Below are 24,939 nucleotides of genomic sequence, written 5' to 3' on the forward strand. Positions count from 1 at the left end.
TTCGTTGTAAAGGGTTAAAAAGTCCATAGGAAAAGGAAGGGGGTGGGCACCTAAGCAAAGGCGCCAGTGGGAGGATTAGAACTTTTTAAAATTGGGAAAAACTTCCCCTTTGTCTGTCTGTTGTGGTTCTCCAGAGAGAGGGGACAGACCAGAGACAGGGCTGGAACTATGCTGTAAAAAGCTTTGGGCCAGGTATGGAAATCATCAGATCATACCTAGAAACTACTCATTTAAAACCACAGATATGTAAGTAGATCAGGAAATATCTAGGAAGATGTGATTAGGTTTAACTCTTTTATTTCTTTATGGTTTGTGGACTCCTCTGTGCTAACCTCAGGTGCTTTGTTTTGCTTGTAATCCTTAAACTGGACTCAGTAAGATAGCTTGATGTTTAATGCCTGTAATTGTTTTTGTAAAAACCTAGCAAAAATTCTAACTTCCAGATATCTTTTCTTTTTGTTTGTTTTAAGAAAAAAATTACCTTTTTTTTTTTTAAAGAACAGGATTGGATTTTTGTGTCCCTAAAAGGTTTGTGCATGTTGTTTAATTAGCTGGTGGCAACAGCTGATTTCCTTTGTTTTATTTCTCAGCTTTTCCCCGGAGGGGTGGTGAAAGGGCTTGAGGAAATTCCCAAGTGTGCCTTCCTGGGTTCTAAAAGGGGTTTTTGCACTTGGATGGTGGCAGCATCTACCCATCCAAGGTCAGAGAAAAGCTGTAACCTTGAGAGTTTAATATAAGCCTGGAGTGGCCAGTATTAATTTTTACAATCCTTGCCAGCCCCCACCTTCTGCACTCAATGTGCCAGAGTGGGGAATCAGCCTTGACAGCTTCCTTCTCTGTCTGTAGCTGCAGGCATGGCGCTCACAGCTGCCCCTTCCCACAGCTGTCAGTTGGGTGGTAGACTCACAGCTGTCAGATCCCCCCTCCTGGCACTGACAGCTCCTGCTGTCAGCAGTGGGGCGGGGGTTGAGGGGTAGGAGAGGGGCTAGGTCTCCAGCTGTCATCCCCATTCGGGGCTGACAGCCAACAGCCGATGTAAGTAATGCAGGGTCTACACAGACACTGGAGGCCACTTACTTTGGTGGAAGCAGCATTGTAGTGTAGACACTGACAAAATTAGGTTGATGTAAGCTGCCTTATGTTGACCTAACTCTGTAGTGTAGACCAAGCTTCTGTTATAGCTCCTTTAGCAGCCCCTTCTATTATTTCTCCATCTCCCATTTTATCTGCACTTCTGATAGCAGCTGCCGGGACTGGCCTCTAGGACTTGCTGTTGGCCAGGATCTCCCATCGTTGCTCCTGGGGCTTGGCTGCTCATTTCTGCTACAGGTGCAGCTGCCACTTCAAATCCTTCAGCAGGGTGCTGAGTTCTGCTTCAGTACACACACTGTCCATCCATAGTGTCTTACAACTCCTGTCTCAGCTGGTTCCTGGTATCCGTTAACCACATTAATCATGTCTGACTGCCCTTTCCAAAATGCCTCTGTCAGGAGTTGAAGGGCTTGTTCAGGTTCTTTCTGTTTCAGCTCCTGGAACTTGTTCTGTTGACTGGTGGTATTGTATTAATTAAGATAGAATAAAGGGCCCAAAGAATTAAAGGTGTTAACATGACCCCGAAATCGTCCCACATTAAATAGCTTTAAACAAGGTTCAGGATTCAGTATAAAGAGACCACAGCCTGTTTAGTACCATGGCAAACACACCATTAAAAATGTTTTTAAAAAGATGAAAAACAGTTAAAGCATTTGAAATGTAAAGTATTTCATATGGCTTTCATTTGAACAATATTCCTTGTTCCATTTCCCTTAAGGTTCCTTTAGAAGGAAAACTCACTTTGTCTGTCAGTCTCTTGGATGATATCAAAGATGGTAATAACTGCACTTTTGGGGAGAAGAAATTATTTGAAATGGGCTGGAACTTTTGTTGTTGCTATTGTTATTAAAGTCCAGTCCTGTTTCCTAGAAGGCAAAACAAAACAAACATACACAAAAGGGGCGAGAGAAAAACAAAAACAGAAATTGCAGCTTCTGGCTCTGGTATTGATGCTCACTTGCAACCACTCCTTGAGAAACACAGGCACAGCTCACGATCTGATTAGCCACTCCAAGTCTTGTCAAACGTACCAGCACTGGGCTGTTTAGGGCATTGCTTTTAGTTGCCTTTTTGGTCACAGGCTTACAGCAGTGTTGCAAAATATAGTCTTAGCTGGCGAAGCCAGAATTTTGTTAGACAGAAGGAAAAAAGAGAGATAAGAAAAGAGAAAGTAGGAAAGAAAAAAGGACACTTGGTAAGGTTGGGGGGAATGGGATGACAAAGTCTCATGTCTCAGGTGGTGTCCAGAGCTGGAAAAGATGGGGATGTCATGGTGATGGGTCCTTCTCTCAGGCCCAGTCTGGTCATAACATCTCTCAGGATCAAGATGACAAAGGCTCAAGGTCAGAGAACTATGGTGGTGGCAACCATGTTGGTGAAGGCTCACTCAGGTAGCCAATGTTTTCATCCAGAGTCTCTCTTTTTGAAGACATCAAAGGGGAGTGATGAGTGGAATAGTCCTCTCCTTCGTTATTTTGTCCACCAATTAGGACTAATATCAGACACATTGATTTCATTGAGTTCTGGTCCCCCACTTTTCTTATTTACAAGGCAAGATCTTAACACAGTTCTTGAGTTATATCAGTAGGTCTTTTTGTTTGGACTAATTCAGTTTTTCCATCTCCCTCTGGCAACTTTTTCCATTAACATTTGTTACAGGCTATTGTGAGACTTCATAAACATTCACTCACTTTTCACAGGTGAGCTCACAATTAGGATAAATTTGTAGGCCCAATTCTCAGAACAGTTCCTTCTCAATCTCAGTTGCCTGGTGGCCTTCAGCCTGTTGTTTCTTGGACTCCAGGTCCCACTGATGTTCAAGTTGTGTGACCCTCACTTCCCAGATCATTAGGGTAGATCTGTACTCAGACATCATTGTGCTTTCTATCATCTGTAACTTGGGCCTCAGGTCTGTATCTGCTCTGGCAAACCAATTGTTTCCTGCTGTGGTATTGCTTTGGTCTTCCTCAAGTTGAGCTACTCAGGTTTCTGGGCATTGCTTCTCTTCTAGGGCCAGCGCTCCCTATCTCGAGTATTGGCCACCACGACAGCTGGTCCCTTCTAGCTGGCATTTGACACCTTGCTCAAATGTAATCTCTTCCTGTGACTGGAGCAACTTATTATCATCTGTCTAAGTAGGTGCTGGAGCTATATCCTTAAGCATTGGGTTTCTTGGGCATGAACGCAGACTTCCTTGTGAAGAAGGCTGCATTCCTTTCTAAACATGTCAATTTGCCACTTCATTTTAGCCATAACTAAGAGTCTTGTCTCCCTCTCTGCTACTAGTCCTGCCTGCTTGTCAAGTACTCCCTGGGCTTGTTTCCTCTGCTCACACAGTTTCAGTAGGAAAACCCACATTTGGGCATGTAAACTGTTTAGCAATATGATTAATGTTCTTTTCACCTATGTTGCCTGGGACACTGAGACTCTGTGGACCAACTGTGGCCCTCTCCTGAGCTTCATCCACTTGGGGACCCCACCTTCCCTCCAGGCCCTCTCAAATTTCCTAAATTCTTGTTCCATAAGGCTGAGGGAGGTATCAAAATAGCCTCAATAAATGGGAGGACTGTGAGCCCTGTGGTCAGGCTCTTGCCTTGATGTTTTCCCAGTAAAACAACCTTTTCGTCCCCCAGAGTGATATCCTATCTGTCTCAGACTCAAAGTGTGCCTCATGAGGGAACAGTGTGTGGTTAGTGATCCATTTTTGGGGCTATTTGACAAAAGTGTTTCCAAGATATAGTCCCCCTCTCCCACTGAAAAAACAGTTTTTCTAAAGGTGGATGCTTTCTACTAACAATAATACATAAATCTTTAATTTAATATTATGGACCTCAAAGATACTTAAACGTAATTCAGTAAGGTCTCCCAAGCATATTGCAGGAAATTGCCCTATTTGTCACACTACTGAAGATAATTTAGACCCCAAAAGACCCTAACCTATCCCTGCAGCAGCACAAGTCACCCACACTTAAATTTCCTTTACAAGGCTGCACACTCAAACAAAGCTAACTGAGCCTAGGCTTTGAACTCTGAGCCCTTGCAAGGTCATGTAACTCACTAGCATTTAGCCATTATTCTTAACCCAATTGCCCTTTGTTTTTCATTATTTGCCTGTGGGCTGTGCTGCTGTAGCATTTTAAACATAGATAAGCTTTTGGGCCTGCAGCCTTCCTCTTGTGTTTCCCTTTCTAGACCTGTCTGCCTCTGATATCTGAATCCACTTCCATTTCTCTTCTCCACCTTTAACACTTTATAATTTTCTTGCTAATATATTACAGGAAATAACCTAACCCAATCCTGAAGAGCTCTTATAACAACTGGAGAAGGAGCCAGCAGATCCTCTTTGCTGTATTCTTGTAGGGCTGCCACTTGGCCCATATTTGAAAGTTGTCTCCAAGAAATACTCTTGGGCCTGAATCCACAGAGGGGCTTAGGTGCCTGGAAAATCACTGGAACAACAGTAGGATCCAAAAAAACTGAGTTAGGCACATAGCTTCTCTCTACGGGTATATCTACACTACAAAATTACTCCGATTTTACAGAATTAGATTTTTGGCAACATATTGTATAAAGTTGAGTGCTTGCATCCACACTAAGCACATTTATTCAGTGGTGGGCATCCATAGTGCTGAGACTAGCATCGACCTTGTCATAAACAGATAGTTAAGGGTTAATGTCTCTTTTACCTGTAAAGGGTTAACAAACAGGGAACCAAACACCTGACCAGGCGACCAATCAGGAGACAAGATACTTTCAAATCTCGGTGGAGGGAAGCCTTTGTTTGTGTTTTTTGGGTTTTGCTTTGTTCTCTCTGGGCTCTGAGAGTGACCACTCGTACCTACAGGCTCTCTAATCTTCTATTCCAATTTTGTAAGTACAAAGGTAGAAAGGCAGTATAGTCTTTTTATTTGTTTTTCTTTATTTGTAAATGTGTATTTGGCTGGAAGTATTTTAAATTGTATTTCTGCTGGAGGAGGCTTTTTCTCTAGTTTCTAGAAGCTGACAGACCCTGTAATATTCCATATTGAATTTACAGTGATTTTCTTTATTCTTTTTTCTTTTATTAAAAGTTTTGCTTTTAAGACCTGTCTGATTTTTCCCCTTGTTGAGGCTCAAGGGAACTGAGTCTGTACTCACCAGGGAACTGGTGGGGAGAAGGGAAGGTAAATTTCCTCTTTGTTTTAGATTCACGAGGTTTGAATCTTTATTGCCTCTGGGTGAAGGGAAAGAGGACTGGAGGGAAGGTAACATTCCTCTCTGTGTGGTGATTCAAGGAGTTTGAATCATGGTGATCTCCTGGTGTACCCAGGGCAGGAAAGAGCTGGGAGGGAGGAAGGAGGGGGAAGGGAAATGGTTTATTCCCCTTTGTTGTGAGACTCAAGGAATTTGGGTCTTGGAGGTCCCCAGGGAAGGTTTTGGGGGAGACCAGAGTTTATCAAGCATTCTACTCTAAGTCCTGATTGGTGGCAGCACTACAGGATCTAAGCTGGTAATTAAGCTTAGGGGAATTGGATGCTGACAGTCACCATATGTCTCCTGGGTGCTGGCAGACATGGGACTGCATTGCTACACAGCAGCAGCTCATTGCCTTTTAGCAGCAGACGGTGCATTACGATTGGTAGCCATCGTCATCGTACTCCTGGGTGCTCTTTCAGCCGACCTCAGTGAGCTCAGTGAGGAGCGCCTAGGCAGACATGGGAGTGAATTAGCCAGGTCATTCCCATCTTCTGCCGAGCACCCAGGAGATGACGATTGCTAGCAGTCGTGCTGCACCATCTGCTGCTAGCCTAAGATGTAAAAGATAGATGGAGTAGATCAAAACAAGAAATAGACCAGATTTGTTTTGTATTCATTTCCTCCCCACTCCCTCCGTGAAATCAATGGCCTGCTACACCCAAGGTTTTGAGTTCAATCCTTGAAGGTGCTATTCTGTGTGACAGTTGTTTGTGTTTCTCCTTGATGCAAAGCCAGCCCCTTTGTTGATTTTAATTCCCTGTAAGCCATGTCATCAGTTGCCCCTCCCCAGAGCAATGGCAGACAATCATTTTGCACCTCTTTTCAGTGCAGACGCCATACCATAGCAAGCAAGGAGCCCGCTCATCTCAACGCAGCAGTCATGAACATTGTAAACACCTTGTGCATTATTGTGCAGTTTATGCAGAACCAGAACCTGAAAAACCAGGTGAGGAGGAGGCGACGGCAGCGCAGTGATGAGAGTGATGGAGACCATGGACAAAGAATTCTCTCAAACCACGGGCCTTGGCACTTTAGAGATCACGGTGTTAATGAGGCAGGTTCATGCTATGGAACTCCAATTCTGGGCTCAGGAAACAAGCACAGACTGGTGGGACCGCATAGTGTTGCAGGTGTGGGACGATTCCCAGTGGCTGTGAAACTTTCGCATGCATAAGGGTACTTTCATGGAACTTTGTGACTTGCTTTCCCCTGCCTTGAAGCTACAGAATACCAAGATGAGAGCAGCACTCACAGTTGAGAAGCGAGTGGTGATAGCCCTCTGGAAGCTTGCAATGCCAGACAGCTACTGGTCAGTCGGGAATCAATTTAAAGTGGGCAAATCTACTGTGGGGTCTGCTGGGATGCAAGTAGCCAAAGCAATCGCTGAGCTGCTGCTACCAAATGTGGTGACTCTAGAAAATGTGCAGGCTAAAGTGGATGGCTTTTCTGCAATGGGATTCCCTAACTGTGGTGGAGTGATAGATGGAACCCATATCCCTATCTTGGCACCGGACCACCAGAGCAGCCAGTACATAAACCACAAGGGGTACTTTTCAATGGTGTTGTAAGCACTGGTGGATCACAAGGGACGTTTCACCAACATCAACGTGGAATGGCCGGGAAGGGTTCATGATGCTCACGTCTTCAGAAACACTACTCTGTTTAAATGGCTGCAGCAAGGGAATTACTTCCCAGACCAGAAAATAACAGTTGGGGATGTTGAAATGCCTGTAGTAGTTATCCTGGGTAACCCAGCCTACCCCTTGATGCCATGGCTCATGAAGTTGTACGCAGGCAGCCTGGACAGTAGTCAGGAGCTGTTCAACTATAGACTGAGCAAGTGCAGAATGGTGTTAGAATGTGCATTTGAACGTTTAAAGGGTCGCTGGTGCACTTTACTGACTCGCTCAGATCTCAGCCAAACCAATATTCCTATTGTTATTGCTGCTTGCTGTGTGCTCCACAATCTCTGAGACTAAGGGTGAGACGTTTATGGCGGGGTGGGAGGTTGAGGCAAATCACCTGGCCACTGATTACATGCAGCCAGACACCAGGGCAATTAGAAGAGCACACCAGGAAGCGCTGCACATTAGAGAAGCTTTGAAAACCAGTTTCATGACTGGCCAGGCTACTGTGTGACAGTTCTGTTTGTTTCTCCCTGATGAAAAACTGCCCCCTTGGTTGACTCATTCCCTGTAAGCCACCCACCCTCCCCCCATCGATCACAGCTTGCTTTCAAAGGAAATAAAGTCACTATCATTTAAAAATCATGTATTCTTTATTAATTGATTATAAAAATAGGGAGATAACTGACAAGGTAGCCCGGGTGGGGTTTGGGAGGAGAGGAGGGAAGGAAAAGGCCACTTCAAAACTTGAATGCCAGCCTTCTGTTGCTTTGTCTGTCCCCTCCTACCCCGCGTTCTTGGGCGTCTAGGTGAGGAGGCTATGGAACTTGGGGAGGGCGGTTAAACAGGGATTGCAGCAGTACTCTGTGATCCTGCTGCCATTCCTGAAGCTCCACCAGACGCTGGAGCATGTCCGTTTGATCCCACAGTAGCCCCAGCATTGCATCCTGCCTCCTCTGATCTTTCTGCCGCCACCTCTCATCTCTATAGTCCCTCCTGTCCTCACGTTCATTGGCCGCTTTCCTGTACTGTGATACTGTGTCCTTCCACTCATTCAGATGAGCTCTTTCATTGCGGGTTGATGCATGATCTCAGAGAACATTTCATCGCATGTGCGTTTCTTTTGCTGCCTTATCTGAGATAGCCTTTGGAACGTAGGAGGGAGGTTTGAAAAATTGGCAGCTGTGGGAGGGAAAAAAGGGAGAGAAGTATTTTAAAAGATGCATTTTACAGAACAGTGGGTATACTCTTTCATGGTGAACAATATTATTCACATTACTTAGCACATGTGATTTTGGTACAAGGTCACATTTTGCATCTTTTATATTGAGTGCTTATGGCTTCGGTATTAGAGATCACAGAAGCAGAGCCGGGCAACAGAATTCAGCTTGCGAGCAGCCGTGGTAAGCCATAGGATTTCGGCTTCTGCAACCTTCATAAAAGCAGCCCCCTCCTTTCCCATACAAACAAGCAAAGCCCATTGAGTGCTGCATTTTTTGTGTTAATGTTCAGCAGCAGAAACCAAAGTAACCCACCCCTGCCCCCAGCCAATTCTCTGGGATGATCACTTTACCCCTCCCCCACTGCGGGCTGGTTCTCCCCAGAAACCTTCTGCAAAGGCTTTTAGAGTACCTGCAGGAAAGCTTCCTGGAGATGTCCCTGGAGGATTTCCGCTCCATCCCCAGACACGATAACAGACTTTTCCAGTAGCTACTGACCGGGAATGCATCACAAGTCCTCAGGGCAAATTAATCATTAAAAACTGCTTGCTTTTAAACTATGTATTGTATATACAAAGGTACACTCACCAGAGGTCCCTCCTACAGCTTCACGGTCTGGGATACTGCCTTGGGAGGGTTGGAAGTGTATTTCAGTCAGGGTGAGAAAAATATCTTGGCTGTTGGGGAGAATGGTGTGCTATGTACTCTCCTCAAGGTTGTCATCCTCCTCCTCTTCTTCCCCGTCCACAAAATCTTCAGGCATGGCTGAGAGTACCCCCGCCTTGGAATCCACAGTCGGGGTGGGGTAGTGGTGGCAGCCCCCATCTAGAATTGCATGCAACTCAGCGTAGAAGTGGCATGTCTGCAGCTCTGCCCTGGAGCGTCTGTTTGGTTCTTTGGTTTTCTGGTACGCTTGTCTGAGCTCCTTAACTTTCACGCGGCACTGTATTGAGTCCCTGTTGTGGCCTCTGTCCATCATGCCCTTGGAGATTTTTTCAAATGTTTTGCATTTTGTCTTTTGGAATGTAGTTCTGATACCACGGAATCCTCTCCTCATACAGTGATCAGATCTAGTACCTCCCGTACAGTCCATGCTGGAGATCTTTTTCAGTTCTCGGACTGCATTGTTATCTGTGCTGATGAGCTTGACTGGCCAAACAGGAAATGAGATTCAAAAGTTCATGGGGCTTTTCCTGTACACCTGGCCAGTGCATCTGAGTTGAGAGTGCTGTCCAGAGCTGTCACAATAGTGCACTGTGGGATAACTCCCGGAGGCCAATACCGTCGAATTGCGTCCACACTAACCCTAATTCGAACCAGCGATATCAGTTTCTGCGCTAATCCCCTCGTTGGGGTGGAGTACAGAAATCAATTTTAAGAGCCCTTTATGTCAAAGTAAATGGCTTCATTGTGTGGACGGGTGCAGGGTTAATTCGATTTAACGCTGCTAAATTTGACAAACTCATAGGGTAGTACAGTCGATTGGGAGAGATAGGTGCCTAACAATAGGATCCACAAAAGGCAGCAGGCTAGGCAGAAGATAGACCTCTGGATGCTTAGAGGGAGGCAGCATTACTCAGGCCCAGAGGCAGAAATGTAGGTGTCCTAAGGAACTTTTACAGTGTGAATTTAGGTGCTGAGTGAGTTTAGGTGCCTACAAGGTCAGGCAGCAGTTGAGTGGGTGTTTTGTGGATTGTAATGGTGCCTAAGTCTCTTTGTGGATTTGGGCCTTTGCCTTACTTACGACCCACTTTGGAAGGTGTCTGGCACTTTAAGGGAGAGCAAGGCCCAGCCTGACCTGTGACTAGTCAGCTACCTCCCAACTGGGACTGATCAGGTGATTATAAAAGCCAGTGAGTGGCTCATTTGGGGTTCCGACTTACAGGAAGTAGACTGGTTTCTGTGGCAGGTGCTGCAGAAGGAGGATTTCTATTAGAGGATGACCTACAGGAAGATTGGGTGTGGTATTCAGTAATGACTTTAGGCCAAATGTGCTTGAAAGAGATTATCAGTGATGCAGTTCCCAACTGTCCCTGGGGTAGGCTTCTGTAGCATCTCTCCCTGAGATATACAGTCCAGAAAGCTAACCTTCTTGGAGAAGGTATAGTTCCCTAAACTACATCTTCTTTTTCTATCTAAAACTTTAATAATAACCTGGGTGGATAACACATGACTAATTGATACTTTTTAATTTAAATCTTTTAAAAAGAAATATATATTAAAGCCAAAACTTAGTATTATATAGTAAAATCATTACAATTAACTACATTTAAAAAAGTTGAGCAGTACATGTTTGCTTAAGTTTTAAAGAAAGTCAAATGACAGAGCTGGTGGAAGTCATGGGCTAAGCAACTGGAACCATAGTTTGTTCAAGTGCTAAGCCAGCTTTTGACAGCCCTAGCCTTTATTGTAGGTGCAGAGAGAGTATTTTCTTCATTTCAGTTTATTCAACTAGTTCATTCAAAGCTAGGAAACAAATTGGGTGTTGAAAAGTCTGGAAAGCTTGTTTCTCTGTTCCAATGTATGAACAAAAATTAGGTCTGAGAGGATGAGATCTACTTGTTCAAAAATCTTAAAGATGCTGGTGGACAGAAACAATCAACTTGGTTCACTAATTATGAAATAATACTTCCTTTGTTTAATAAGCCAGTAAGTTTTAAATGGAAAACATGTTTTGATAAACTTTTTTTTCTCACCTATACAGAATATTTAAGGTAGTTTTATTTACTTTATTTATTAACCAATAAAAAATTAAAATGCTGTTTTTGTGCATTTTTAATTGAATTCCAATTTCCAGCCAAATGCAGTTTGACACAAATCAGAAGAAAAAATTGATAATCTACTAAATAATAAATGCAACACTCATCATTTTCTATCATAATAAAAATTAAGACTCTAAATAAATGTTAAGCTATATAATTGCTTAAATAAATGTGTATAAATATAGATGTGTATTAACCTCCTGGTTAATAAAAAGAAGTAACAATTTTAGTGTAAAGGCTATCTTTAGTTTCAAATCAACATGATTTAATAGTTACCAACCAGCGAAAATCAATCTTTCTCAGGAAAATAACTAAAAGATATAAATGCAAAACAAGATTAAAATTGATTATTTAAATCAAGGTTTTCTGCTTGCTGATTTAAAACATGATTAGAAGTGGTAATTTAAATCGCTTTGACTAAAATCAAGCCATCCTGATAACACTTAAACACCATTTATATAACACACAATTCCACATACTTATAACCAACCTAGTAAATAAATTACTTAACAATGTTCAAATAATCTCAGAGGTGCCCTGCTTGGACTTGCAGGTCTCCACTGAAATGTCAGGATGAGTCTTGTCAGGAGGCAGTGAGTCCATTTCTTCTAGCAGTGTTATGTCCTGGGACTCAGTTATCTTGACCTGTTGTGTTGTTGCCTAACTGAGGCCTCGGGCACAAAGCCATAATAAGTGCCCCTCATCTCCCTCCCTTCTGGTAATGGAAGAAGGTGGTGTCTCCTCTTCCTCAATATATGTTCATCTAGGGTGATAACCTTAGAAGACCAAAGGGCAACCTCTTATTACACCACTGCTGTTTGTAACCAGTGATTTCCATCATTGATGTGCCCTTTATCATGTTCATGAAATAGCAGCTCCCTAAACCCCAGGTCATATTGTTTTTGTTTGTTTAGCTTTATCTATCTCGCTGTACATCTGTGAATCCCCAGTTCCCTTACCTCGGTTTCTATCATGACAGGCTTTCTAGTTCTCATTTTTCTATTAAATTAGGGGTGGCCAACCTGAGCCTGAGAAGGAGCCAGAATTTACCAATGTACATTGCCAAAGAGCCACAGTAATATGTAATGAATATGTATTTATGTGTATGCACACATAATCATTATATAAGTTGATAGTGTATATTTATTATACATGTATAATGTATAGTTAATGATAATAACAACTTAATCTTTTACTTAGTGGGACTTCTGGCAATCTTTGCTTTCAACAATTCCCTTGAAGTTCAGTTTGTGGTCAGTTGTGCTTACATGCAACAGTTCCCTTAAGTGGCTGTCTGTCAAAATGGATTGGTGCTTGGATTCACATTGGAATGTTGAGAAAACAGACTCACAATGATAGGTCAAGGCAAACATCGAGATTAATTTTAGGGCTGCACCTCTGATGTTGGGGTATTTATCCTTTGGTACAGATTTCCAGAAAGTAAGGGTCCCCGCTGTCTTCTGAACAGATTTCAATGTCATCTTCCAAAAGTTCTATTATTTCCATCTGGGATTTTGCTTCACCAGTGACTAAAGGGGGCTTCAGACAATCAGCTTCAGCACTAAAAGGTTCAATCAGAAAACTGATTTGAGGTCTTTTCTGCTGCAAATCTTGGAATCTTTCCTCAAAACAGTCCTTAAGATCTTTAATCATGCTCACATACCTAGTTGTGCTCCGTTTTAAGGGTGCTGCTGCATCTTCTTTTGATGTGGCTGGAAGTTGTGACATTGAGGGAAAGTGCGTCAGCTCTCCCTCAACCATTTATCTGTGAAACAACTGCAGTTTGTTCATGAACTCAAATACACCTTGCATTAGATCAGACAGCAACCAGAATTTTCCTTGTAAGTCCACGTTTAGTTTATCCAAATGTAGCAGTATGTCTGCAAGAAATGCCAAGTCTAGAACCCATCCAAGATCTGTAAGCTCAGGGTGTATTCTGTGCTTCTCTTCCATAAATAACGGAGCTTGAAAAAATGAGAAATAACTTTACCTCTCAAGAGCCATTGAACTGCACAGTGAAATGGCAAATTGTCAGGGGAGTCGTCTTCATCCGGTTCTTCAATTAGATTTTGAAATTGTCTGTGACTCAGTGCATTTGAGAGAATGAATTTCACAATGTGCAAGACAGGTTTAATGACGTGATGAAATCTGAGATTTTTAGATAACAGTTGCTTCCAGTGAAATGTCCAAAATTTGAGAAAGCTCTCGTCAGAGTTGCAAAGCCCTACTAATCCATTCGCAGATCCCCACATGGACAGAGTCCATCCATTGCAATGGCAGTAAGCTTCTGTAAAGGCAAGTGGCTTTTCGCAACTACCAACATCAATGCCTCCTTTAGATCTCGTCCATGAGTTCTGTCCTTTAGTGACACAATATCGAGGAGTTCTTTCCTTAGAACACAGTCGTCACACACAGTGCGGACAAATACCGAGAATAAGGTTTATCCTGTGCATGGCATGACTCATCCCAAGCGATGCTCAGATACTTACACTGCTGAAGTTTAAGTGCAGTTGCAATTCAATGTCACTGTTCAGGTCAGAGATTCTGTGTTCTATTGTATGGTGTGAAAGCTGCAGATCAGAAGTGTTCTTCTGTAGATTCTCGTTCTCTGGTGACAAGATTGAAATCACATAAGTGAGGCACGTTTTTATAGGCTCTCCTTCAGAGTAGGGATTTTTCACATGGGGTATTTGCCAGGCCACATAATAGGAGGCTAATGTTACAGTCTGTCTGCGATTGGTTGGCAAAACTGATGAAGAACTGGGCTTGTTCATTTTTTCAAAGTTTTCAGTTTTAAAGTGTGGAGTTCAGAACCTTGTGGGAATTCTTGATCCATATGTGAATGGCTAGAAGTGAAATGATGCTGCAAGTTTGAAGATTTGAACTGAGACACACACGTTTGGCAAAGACGACCTTACCATTTATATTCAACAAAAAAGTACTTATTCTCCCACTCCTGTTGGAAGCCTTTATTTTCATCTGTGTATTTTCTTTTCTGTTGGCACTTGCCTTCCATTGTTAGATGGTGTAAGAAAAATGTTGATTAAAATTTCGACGCCAGCTAGTCACTGTGTGCTTTATTCAAGGAGACACTGTTGCTGGCCAGGGGGTGCTGGACCCCTGGCTCTGTCCCTGGCCACAACTCCCACTTAACCCCTTTCCCCAAGTCCCTACCCACACCTCTGCCCCGCTTTTTCCCACCCCTTCTCCCAAGTAAGCCATGTCCTTGCTCCTCCCACCCTCCGAGCCTCCTGCATGTCACAACAGCTGATTGCAGTGGGCAGGAGGCACAGGGAGGGAGTAGGAAGTGCTGGGGGAGAGTGGGGTGAGGCTGTGCACCACGTCCTCTCTCCTCTCCCTTTCCCCTCAGAGCCTCCTCAACGCCATGAAACAGCAGCGGGCAGGAGGCACTAGTATAGAAGCAGGTTTTTATAATTGTACTATGAGAATTAATGTATGGTTTTGATTTCATCCTGCCAGCCATCCTTTTTGAATAGCAGAAAGGAATGACCCTCTCAGACATTGGTAGAAATGCATCTGACAGACTGCCATGCCAGTGTCTGTACTGACCCTGCATAGGGACAGACCAGAACAATCCTTATGACTGATTATGGTCACCTTTTTGTTTTAGGATAAGTTATAATGTCTACTATGGTTTCTTATATGTATTACAAATTAGGCACTCTAGTTAAATATACATTTCTTTGTTTGAGGTTTAGAAAGTAAGAGACAGGATCTTGTATTGTATCTATGTTAAGGAGATTAGAGGAATATTGAAGGCCTGGGCCTCTGTGTGAATTGTTTTGGTTATGAAACAGCAAGGTTTAATTTACAATGCCTTTTCTTGCTGAACATAAAAACTGCTGTATACCTTTGAAGGTCTCCGTAAAAGATTGTTTGTGTGAATGAGGAATTTATGCATCAGGAAAAGATAAGGTGTGAAGGCCATTGTTATTGCCAAATGGTCAAGTAAGAAGGAGTGGAGAGACATAATGACACCATCCATAATGAAGGAAGGGCAGATTGATGACCCTGAGGTAGGGCTGGCACCCCTAAAGACAATTGATTAAATAGAAACCAGGTCAGGATGACCCTCTCATAGGTGTATTGTAATGTTTACATCAAAAGATAGCACCAATTAAGACATAACTGGTCAGAAACTGACACAGCAAAATCCATAGATTTCAACAGAGAAAAAAGACCATAAGAATAGGGTGCTTTGCCATGGGACTTTGGGTTTGTCTTGCCACTACTCCAGGAGCATCAGATCACGACCGACAGAGCCCGGCTCCCCTCTGCGACCAATCTGGCTGGCCAGTAGATTGATCCAGACTCTGGCCTGGTAACTATATACATCGACTGACAGGACTGGATGCATGGTGTGTGTGTATGTGTGTGTGTAACTGAAAAGCATATGCTAAGTCAGGGTTTCTCAAACAGGGATCATCTCTTGTATAGGGAAAGCCCCTGGTGGGCCAGTGTGTTTACCTGCCCCATCTGAAGGTCTGGCTGATTGCGGCTTCCACTGGCCGCAGATCGCTGCTCCGGGCCAATGGGAGCTGCTGGAAGTGGCATGGGCAGAGGGACTTACTGGCCACTGCTTCCAGCAGCTCCCATTGGCCAGGAGCAGCAAACCGCGGCCAGTGGGAGCCGTGATCGGCCGGACCTGCGGACGAGGCAGGTAAACACACTGGCCTAGCCCACCAGGGGCTTTCCCTACACAAGCGGTGACCCTTATTTGAGAAACCCTGTGCTAACTGCTGTATTCTCAATAAATGTGGCTTTTTTTGCCTTCTCCCCTATAAAGATCCTGTGTGCTTCTTATAAGTATAACACTAGGAGAGGGAGGGGGACTGCACGCCATGTCCTCACTCCTCCACTGTTCCCCCCCCGAGCCTCCTGAATGCCGCAAAACAGCTGATTGCAGTGCGCAGGAGGCACGGGGGAAGAGGGTGCTGATAGGGCTGCTGGTGAGTGCTGGGCACCCACCATTTTTTCCCCAGAGTTGGCACCTAGCAGGAGCTGCATGTTATCTTCTGAAGAGTCACATGCAGCTCCGGAGCCACAGATTGGCCACCCCTGTGTTAAATAAAATATATGCAACTGACAAACCATGTTTCATTGGTGCCATCCTATAATTTAAAAGAGCTAAATATGAATCAGGGTCTGATGCTGCAGCCTTTTTCAGTGATGCTTTATTATTTTGACATCATTTCCCACCAACCTGTTGGATGAGGGATAATGGGGACTAGCAGTTAGATGTCTAAACCCAAACTTCACTGCAAACTGCTTAAACTCATGGCCAATAAACTGAGTCCCATTATCAGACATTACTATGTCAATTCAAAATAGATTTGATATGCACCATCGCTTGTTGAACTGTAGTATCTTCAAGTAAAACTGCCTCAGAGAAGTGAGAATAATAGTCTAGGACAAGTATATAATTTTTTCCAGCAATGGTAAACAAGTCAATGCTTACTTTGCTCCAGGGGGCTGATTTTTCTTGAGCCGCTGACATGGGCTCTTTTGCTTGACTTGGCCTGTATTTTTGGCGTATATGACAAATCTTAACAGCATCCTCAATGTCACTGTTCATTTGAGGCCAGTATAAAAATATCTCTGGCCCTTTGCTTAGTTTTTTCAATCTCTAAATGACCTTCATGTATCCTTTAAACATGTTTTTCTGTAATGCCTTAGGAATCACCATCCTGGTGCCTTTAAACAATGTTCCATCAAATATTGAGAGCTTCCTCATATTGATAATAAGGGCTCAAATATGCTGTCCCAGCAGCCTTGTGCTAAAAGCTTTAATGACTCTCTTCAGGGTCTCACCCTGAGCAGTAGCTCTGGAAGATGTCCTTAAAATCTTCCTCAATTGTATTGGTCTCTTGCTCTCCAATGAGTACACTCTCTTGACAAGACCAAGAGCATAACACATTTTTAACCTAATATGTATGCTCTTTTCCCTGGTTCTATTACAAATTGTACCTTTTCCACTTTATTTACCCATATATCTAGTTATCCTTTAGTGGGGATAAACTCACCATTGTAAATCCTGAGTTTTACCTGTTTACTTTGTATTACCTCTGGCTTTTTGTTCAGTGTTAACAACAAGGTTTCTGGCAATATATTGACTTGTACACCACTGTCCAACTTAATTTGCTTTCAGGTTGATAGCCCAATTGTCTTTTGCTGCAACACTGTCCATTGTTCTTATTAAGAATTCATCTGAGACATTGATCCTGCTATTACCCTCTTTTTCCACATTGTGCGCACTGCTCTCCGCATGCTTTTCTGATGCTTGTTTCTTTTCTTATGGTATTCTGAATTCTCTATCATAGATTCCAAGATTCTAAGGCCACAAGCCACCACTGCAACTCCATCACCTGACCTCCTGCATAACACAGGCCATGGAAAATCTCTGAAATAATTCCAGCCCGAGCTCTGTCCATAAGCTTCATTCTGGACTGGGTGACTTCCTGTGCTTGAGAAATTCTAATTGCCTGGTCAAGGGTTAATTCTGGATCCTCCAGTAATCTCTCTCTTGAGTTTTTTTGTTTTGGATTCCAATCACATTCCAGTCTCTTATCAGGGACTTGGTTGTTCCCCAAAATTGGCTCTTTTGCCTGAGATCAGTCACAAACTTTTTTATACCTTCACTTTCTTTTTGTTACCTCAGGTAAAAACATCTCATGTTTCATTTTTATGTGGAGTGTAGTACAGCTCAAATTTTTGTACTACAATTTCACAGTTCTTCTCCTCTGCCTGAGTGAACCGAAAAGTGTTAAGCACGTTAAGTGTATTGGAACCTGCTATTGTCAGAAATAAGGCTATCTTTTGATTGTCTTCCTTTTCACTGGCACCCATTGCTTGTACATACAGAGTGATGCACTGTTTAAATTACATATTTCTAGTGAGTTTGAGCGATGTTAGCTGCTCCATTCTTCCACTCAAGTTATTTTCTTTAATTTCTGTTTACTCCCAGTATCTCGTGGTGTTCAGTAATCACACTGGGCTCAAGGTGCTTGAAAGAAATCCTCTTTATTCAATGGCACCATGGCCCAAATGCTTCTGCCTAAGAGAACATGGGCTTTTTCAGCACCCCTCCCCCTGGCTTCTTGTCTGGGAAGCTAACCCACCTCAAGGTACACTTTGCAAAACCACACCAGTGAAGAGTTGTATTACATAGTACTTTGTGAGTTTTCTATTTGAGGAAATAAGAACATAAGACTATAAGAACGGCCATATTGGGTTAGACTAAAGGTCCATCTAGCCTAGTATCCTGTCTTCCAACAGTGGACAATGCCAGGTGCTCCAGAGGGAATGAGCGGAACAGATAATTCATAGATTCATAGACTCTAGGACTGGAAGGGACCTCGAGAGGTCATTGAGTCCAGTCCCCTGCCCTCATGACAGGACCAAATACTGTCTAGACCATCCCTGATAGACATTTATCTAACCTACTCTTAAATATCTCCAGAGACGGAGAATCCACAACCTCCCTAGGCAATTTATTCCAGTGTTTAACTACCCTGACAGGAACTTTTTCCTAATGTCCAACCTAAATCTCCCTTGCTGCAGTTTAAGCCCATTGCTTCTTGTTCTATCATTAGAGGCTAAGGTGAACAAGTTTTCTCCCTCCTTCTGATGACACCCTTTTAGATACCTGAAAACTGCTATCATGTCCCCTATCAGTCTTCTCTTTTCCAAACTAAATAAACCCAATTCTTTCAGTCTTCCTTCATAGGTCATGTTCTCAAGACCTTTAATCATTCTTGTTGCTCTTCTCTGGACCCTCTCCATCTTTCTTGAAATGCGGTGCCCAGAACTGGACACAATACTCTAGTTGAGGCCTAACCAGCTCAGAGTAGAGCGGAAGAATGACTTCTTGTGTCTTGTTTACAACACACCTGTTAATGCATCCCAGAATCACTTTTGCTTTTTTTGCAACAGTATCACACCGTTGACTCATATTTAGCTTGTGGTCTACTATGACCCCTAGATCTCTTTCTGCCATACTCCTTCCTAGACAGTCTCTTCCCATTCTGTATGTGTGAAACTGATTGTTCCTTCCTAAGTGGAGCACTTTGCATTTGTCTTTATTGAACTTCATCCTGTTTACCTCAGACCATTTCTCCAATTTGTCCAGATCATTTTGAATTTTGACCCTGTCCTCCAAAGCAGTTGCAATCCCTCCCAGTTTGGTATCGTCTGCAAACTTATTAAGCGTACTTTCTATGCCAACATCTAAGTCGTTGATGATATTGAACAGAGCCGGTCCTAAAACAGACCCCTGCGGAACCCCACTTGTTATACCCTTCCAGCAGGATTGGGAGCCATTAATAACTACTCTCTGAGTACAAGCAGCAAAGAATCCTGTGGCACCTTATAGACTAACAGACGTTTTGGAGCATGAGCTTTCGTGGGTGAATACCTGAGGAAGTGGGTATTCACCCACGAAAGCTCATACTCCAAAACGTCTGTTAGTCTATAAGGTGCCACAGGATTCTTTGCTAACAGACGTTTTGGAGTATGAGCTTTCGTGGGTGAATACCCACTTCCTCAGGTATTCACCCACGAAAGCTCATGCTCCAAAACGTCTGTTAGTCTATAAGGTGCCACAGGATTCTTTGCTGCTTTTACAGATCCAGACTAACACGGCTACCCTCTGATCTCTGAGTAGTTATCCAGCCAGTTATGCACTCACCTTATAGTAGCCTCATCTAAATTGTATTTGCCTAGTTTATCGATAAGGATATCATTCAAGACTGTATCAAATGTCTTACTAAAGTCTAGGTATACCACATCCACCGCTTCTCCCTTATCCACAAGACTCCTTGTCCTATCAAAGAAACCTATCAGATTGGTTTGACACGATTTGTTCTTTACAAATCCATGCTGGCTATTCCCTATCACGTTACCACCTTCCAAGTGTTTGCAGATGATTTCTTTAATAACTTGCTCCATTATCTTCCCTGGCACAGAAGTTAAACTAACTGGTCTGTAGTTTCCTGGGTTGTTTTTATTTCCCTTTTTATAGATGAGCACTGTATTTGCCCTTTTCCAGTCTTCTGGAATCTCTCCTGTCTCCCATGACTTTCCAAAGATAATAGCTAGAGGCTCAGATACCTCCTCTATTAACTCCTTGAGTATTCTAGGATGCATTTCATCAGGCCCTGGTGACTTGCAGGCATCTAACTTTTCTAAGTGATTTTTAACTTGCTCTTTTTGTATTTTATCTTCTAAACCTACACCCTTCCCATAAGCATTCACTATGTTAGACATTCCTTCAGACTTCTCAGTGAAGACTGAAACAAAGAAGTCATTAAGCATCTCTGCCATTTCCAAGTTTCCTGTTACTGTTTCTCCCTCCTCACTGAGCAGTGGGTGTACCCTGTCCTTGGTCTTCCTCTTGCTTCTAATGTATTGATAAAAAGTCTTCTTGTTTCCCTTTATTCCCATAGCTAGTTTGAGCTTGTTTTGTGCCTTTGCCTTTCTAATCTTGCCCCTGCATTCCTGTGTTGTTTGCCTATATTCATCCTTTGTAATCTGACCTAGTTTCCATTTTTTATATGACTCCTTTTTATTCTGTAGCTCATGAAAGATCTCCTGGTTAAGCCAAGGTGGTCTTTTGCCACATTTTCTATCTTTCCTACCCATCGGAATAGCTTGCTTTTGGGCCCTTAATAGTGTCCCTTTGAAAAACTGCCATTTAATCCCTAAATGAAACCCTGATCCAGACTCTGGGCATGGTGTCAGTCCTTCCCAGGCTGGAGACTCAGGCCAACAGTCTGCCTGGCACTACTCTCCTATGATGACCAAAAGGAGAGACTGGTGAAATGGAAAATAGAGCAAAACATAGGGCAAGAATTTATCAGTGAAGGGACAAGAGACAATAGTGGGGAGATCCAAAAAGGGGAAAGGTGGAAAGAGAGAGAGAGAAGACACTGAAGATATGTAGAAAATCAAAGAGGGACTAAATCAGAAAAGAAAAAGAGAGAGACAGTTTTAGAGGAGAAAATGGAAACATTTTAAAGGGATGAAATGATCAATTTCAGCCTGGGTTTACACCAGTTTTTGTCAGGATAAAACCAGAGAAAGGACCTCTGAAGCAGAAAGTGTAAGGGACTCTTGGAAACCATCCAGAACTTCCCTTCTGATGGGAAACATTATACTAGGTCAATGAAATGAAAGAAATCAGAGGTGTTGGCTAGGAAGGGTACATGGCCAGGAGGGATGAGAAATTCAGTCATTCAGCATATGCTCAGCAGCCTTGCCAGTATGTCACCTGGAGAATCTTGGCTATAAACTAAAGCTGCCCACCCCCAGCAAAAAATCATCATAATCAATAACAACAACAAAACCCAGGCAAGGTGGTGAGTGTCTGCATCCCCTTGGTGTGAATGCTTTTGGGGGTGCAGATTGCGAATCTGATGAAGGGAGGTGTAAATTATACCTGCATTACACTTGAAATAATTCTATTTTAGTTTGAAGGGGAGAAGAACACTTAAAGGCATGATGGAAAGGAGCACCAAGATAATTTTTTTTAAAAAAGCTAGAAAGAGTCAGAAGGAAGGAGGCAGAGTATGATTTATTTGTTGATATTAATAATGCTTGGTCTGGATAAGACTAATTTTTATCATTTAATGGTTGTTTGGCCATTTCATAAAAAAAACAAAAATCTGTAAATGTTCCCAGCCTATGGACTCCCCTGGCCATGCCTGATACTCTGTGGATACTGTAAATCACCATCAGTTACTTTTTGAAATGGTGTCCTTGTGCTTCCCTCTTCCCAGTGACTGTTTCCTCAACTGTCAAAATTCATTCTGCTCCCCTGCACATTTTAAAGGGACAAATACAGACAAGACTGTTTTACTGTACCCTGATTGACTGGTGCATTGCACTAACTTTATTTTATTCTAGTGCCTTTTCAAAAGCCCACCCACTCCTTGCAGGGACTTTAAAAGGCTTTTAGAGTTAAAAGGGTGGTGGAGGATTTTTTTGATCCTAATATCTGTTGGAAATATTCCACTCCCATCTAACTTTCCCAGCTTCTGTCCAATGCTTCTAGTCAGTGTTGCTGTATATTTACTTTTTAACTTGTTTAGAATTGCTGTTGCCTGTTCTATCATCCCTAACAGACTCTCCAACTGGAGGCCCTTTTTCAAGCTGGGCCTTAAAAATCTCTAAGGAAGGAGATTCTACCACCTCCCTAGGTAACCCATTCCAGTGCTTCACCCCCGTTCTAGTGAAATAGTTTTTCCTAATATCCAGCCTAGACCTTCCGCACGGCAACTTGAGACCATTCCTCTTTGTTCTGTCATCTGCCACCACTGAGAACAGCCTAGATCCATACTCTTTGGAAGCCCCCCTTCAGGTAGTTGAAGGCTGCTATCAAATCCAGTCTCACTCTTCCCTTCTGCAGACTAAATAAGCCCAGTGCCTTCAGCCTCGTCTCATAAGTCATGTGCTCCAGCCCTCTGATAATTTTCATTGCCCTCTGCTGGACTCTCTCCAATGTGTCCACATCCTTTCTGTAGTGGGGGGCCCAAAACTGGACATAATACTCCAGATGTGGTCTCAACAGTGCTTAATAGAGGGGAATAACACTGGTCTACAATTTTTGAGAAGTCGTCTGCTTCAGAGATAAAATGTGATATTTATTATGTATTTTGATATGCTGAATGCAAATATGACAATTAAAACAACTGATTGGCTACTGTTTCTAAGATATTTAAGTTTTTACATTTTATGTCTATGTATATTGTGTAGATAGTTTTAATCATAAATTGTAAACCTAGGTCTTTTCATGTGTTTATGGTTGCTTTACATGATAATATTTCACCTGTCCTGTTTATGTAACACTTTAAAAATCAGCAAAAGGGTTATATCAATAAAATTTATTATGAAACAAAATGCAAAAAACTATTATGTACATAGTTTAGTCCTATTCAGTGTCTGCTCGGCGCTTCTTGGCTTGTCTCTTGTATTCATTAAATGGAGCACCTCTTGTCACTGTCCAGCAATAGTCTGCAAGCACTGATGGGCTCCATTTGCCCTGATAGCCCACCAGGAGATTCCACCTCTGTAGTCTGGAGCCCAACAGCTCTGCCTTACTCTTGGGTAGTTCCAAATCCCTGACAAGGTCATTCAGTTCACCTTATGTTATGAGGTGTGGTTCAGCGGAGGAGAATGGGAGAAAATGTGGGTCCTGTGACACTGATGGTTCAGGACCAGAAGTTTCATCCTCTTCCTCTTCCTCATCTGACTCAAGTGAGAATGATTCTGGTGCATCAGGAACTGGCAGTCCTTCTCCGTGGGGTACTGGGCTGTAAGGAGGCGCCCTGGCTCCCCGCCACACCTGAGGGGGACGAGCCAGAGCAGGCGCCTCAGTGGGCGGAGTCAGTACAGCCTGTCCCCGCCCCCTGGAAGTCAAGGGGCGGGACAGGAAGTATAAAAGCCCAGCCCCAGCACTCAGTTGGAAGCAGGCTGCCGGAGAGGACAGACGCTGGTGCCCGGGCTCCCACCGGGCCGGACCTGCCCCGCGCCCACTACCCCGAGGAGCGCTGGCCTGACCTGCCCCACGCCCACTACCTGGAGGAGCGCTGCCCGGACCTGCCTCGCGCCCACTACCCAGAGGAACGCTGGCCGGACCTGCCCCTCGCCCACTACCCAGAGGAGCGCTGGCTGGACTTGCCTCAGACCCGGTACCCGGAGGAACGTCGGCCTGACCTGCCGTGTACCCGATACCCCGAGGAGTGGCCTGAGCTTCCCCACGACCGGTACCCAGAGGAACCTATGGTCTGGGACCCATCAGACGACGCCGGCAAGGACCAGGTATCCAGAGAGGGGGAGGTTGGAAGTAGCCCGGGGATAGCCGACCCTGGTTTGGCTCCGGAAGAGCCCGAACCCATGTCAGTGTGTTGCGGCCAGGATCCCCACTGACCGCAGCGGGTCTTGACCGCTGCTAGGGCCTCAGGCTGGAACGCAGTGGAGTGGGAGGGCCTGCGTTCCCCCTGCCACCCGTAACCGGGTGGCAGACTCCCCCTCTTCCCGCCTATTGCCACTGCTCTGCCCTGACCCAAAGGGCCAGAGCTAATTAGACTTGTGTTTGGTGCCCCGCCTGGACCAAGGGCTGGGCCCCTTTGACTTTGCCACTGCGCTGCCCTGACCCAGAGGGCCAGAGCGAACTAGACTTGTGTTTGGTGCCCCGCCCGAGCCAAGGGCCCGGGCTGATACTGTGTTTGCTCAGCCCCTGCTAGGGGCCTGAGCCTGAACTATTACTGCCCGGCCTGTCCAAGGGCCTGGGCTGATACTGTGTTTGCTCAGCCCCGCTGGAGGCCTGAGCCTGAACTATTGCTGCCCGCCCTGTCCAAGGGCCGGGGCTTATTGACTTTGAGAGCCCGACCCTGGCTAGAGGGCCGGGGCTCTACCCTGTTTACAGACCTTATACCCCGCTCAACACTTGCCAAGGGGTTAAGCCGACCCGGACTGCCGTGCGTAAAGAGGCGCCCTGGTTCCCCGCCGCACCTGAGGGGGATGAGCCCCGACACAACCGGCTTACATGGGCGTATAGCTGACGGAATGTTTGGATAATGCACAGTCCACTTTTTCTTCTTTGACACACCTTTCCCAACTGGAGGCACCATGCAGAAGTAACAATTGCTGGTATGATCTGCTGGCTCTCTCCAAATCATTGGCACTGCAAAAGGCATAGATTTCCTTTTCCTGTTCAACCACTGGCGAAGATTTGTTGCACAAGTGTTGCAGCATATGTGTGGGGCCCACCTCTTGTCCTGATCTCCAATTTTGCAGCCAAAATAAAGGTGATAGGCTTTCTTAACCATAGTGGTTATACTGCGCTTTTGTGATGCAAAAGTCACTTCACCACAAACATAGCAGAAGTTATTTGCACTGTTCACACAAGTACGAGGCATCTCTGCTCACTTTGGCTAAACAGAAATCTGTCTCTTTGCAAAATCAAGCACTGACAAATAAGAGAGC

Source organism: Gopherus evgoodei, chromosome 3, assembly GCF_007399415.2.
Source record: "Gopherus evgoodei ecotype Sinaloan lineage chromosome 3, rGopEvg1_v1.p, whole genome shotgun sequence".
Taxonomy (NCBI): domain Eukaryota; kingdom Metazoa; phylum Chordata; order Testudines; family Testudinidae; genus Gopherus; species Gopherus evgoodei.